Below are 2,072 nucleotides of genomic sequence, written 5' to 3'. Positions count from 1 at the left end.
TTTTCAATTACTGTTTTTTTTGTGTGTTTGTTTGTTTGTTTGTGGGGGGGCGGGGGTGGGACCAGCCGAGCCTGATCACCTGGCTCCCTGACTCAGAGTCTTTTTTTTGTTGTTGTTGTTGTTGAACGGTCGACTATCTCCCAGTGTTCCAGTCCCCTGTTGAAAAGGCGCCGGGATCTCCCTTGCCATGACTCACTGAGCTGGCTGAAACAGCGGCGCTGAGATTCCTGGCAGTTTTTTTGCCTAGGAATCTCCTGGCCTGGCTCGCTATTTCAGATGAATGGGTGACTCTGTCGTCTCAGGGCTCCAATCGCCAGCTAAGAGGGCACTCGGACTAGTGTCTTTTGTACGGAGAACCGCTGCGCCAGGGCACGGGCAAAGCAGCCGCATGGGCTGAAACAGCCGTGCTGGCCAAAACAGCCGCTCTGGCGAGCCATGGGGCTCCTCCGCCTGGGAATCTCCTGGTCTGTGGGCAATAAAAATCCGTCTGGAAATGCGGTGTCCACTCACCCTCTGCACTTTCACTAGGAGCTGCAATCCTGAGCTGTTCCTAGTCGACCATCTTCCCTAATCTCTAAAAACCTCTTTTATGCTGATAATTGTACTTAACAACGTTGACAAGAAGGAATAAGGGAAGAAAAAAACAAACAGCCAACTAATATTTCATTTAAGTCTGTGAGATACTATGCAAATGCTAAAGAGTGATTTATTTCCAATTATGTAGTCACTTTCAGAATAGGTGTAATATGATACTGAGAAAAATGTATGTTCTGTAGACCTGGGGTGGTGAATTCTATAAATATTCACTAAGTTTGCTCATTCCAGGTCTAAATTCAGATCATAGATGTCCCTATTAATTTTCTATCTCCTTGATCCGTCGAATATTAACAATGTGGTGTCAAAATCTCCATCTATTATTGTGCGGGAGTCCAAGTCTCTTTATAAGTCATTAAGAACTTGTCTTATGTATCTGGGTGCTCCTATATTGGGTGTGTATATATTTATGATCATTAACTCCTGTTGTTGCATTGATCCTTTTACCATTATGTAGTGTCCTTCTTTGTTTCTTTTAGTCTTTGTTATTATTAAAGTCTATTTTGTCGGAGACAAAAGTTATAACTCCTGTTTTGTTAGTTTGTTTTTGTCTCTCCATTTGATTGGTAAATCTTCCTCGATCCCTTTGTTTTGAGTCTTCGTGTGTTGTTGCTTGTGAGATAGATCTGGATACAGCATACCAATGGGTTTTGACTTTTTATTCAATTTGCCTGTCTGTGTCTTTAATTAGGGCATTTAATCCATATAAATTTAGGATTAATATTAATATTTGAGAGTTAAATATTGTGATTTAATGCTAGCTGGCTATTTTGCCCATTAGTTGATGTAGTTTCTTCATTATAGAGATACTCTGTACCTTTTGGTAGGTTTTTGGGATCACTGATACTGGTTGTTCCTTTCTGTTTGTAGTGCTTCTTTCAGGAGCTCTTGTAAATCAGGCCTGGTGGTGATGAAATCTCTGAGTGTTCGCTTGCTCATGAAATATTTTATTTTTCCTTCACTTATGAAGCTTAGTTTGGCTGGATATGAGATTCTGGTTTGAAAATTCTTTTCTTTGAGGATATTGAATATTGACCCCCACTCTCTTCTAGTTTGTAGGGTTTCTGCTGAGAGATCTGCTGTGAGTCTGATAGGCTTCCCTTTGTGGGTAACCTGGCCTTTCTCTCTAGCTGCCCTTAGAATTTTCTCCTTTATTTCAACCCCAGTCAATCTAGCAATTATGTGTCTTGGAGTTGCTCTACTTGAGGAATATCTTTGTGGTGTTCCCTGGATTACCTGGAGTTGAATATTGTCCTGCCTTGCTAGGTTAGGAAAGTTTTCCTGAATAATATTCTTAAGAATATTTTCCAACTTGAATTCATTCTCTTCGTGACATTTAGGTACACCTATCAATTGTAAATTAGACCTTTTCACATAGTCGCATATTTCTTGGAGGCTTTGCTCATTCCTTTTTACTCTTTCTTCTCAAATCTTGTCTTCTCATTTCATTAAGTTGGTCTTCGATCTCTGATATCCTT

The sequence above is a fragment of the Cebus imitator genome, unplaced genomic scaffold (genome assembly GCF_001604975.1).
Source record: "Cebus imitator isolate Cc_AM_T3 unplaced genomic scaffold, Cebus_imitator-1.0 Scaffold756, whole genome shotgun sequence".
NCBI lineage: Eukaryota > Metazoa > Chordata > Mammalia > Primates > Cebidae > Cebus > Cebus imitator.
This window is presented reverse-complemented; position numbering follows the sequence as displayed.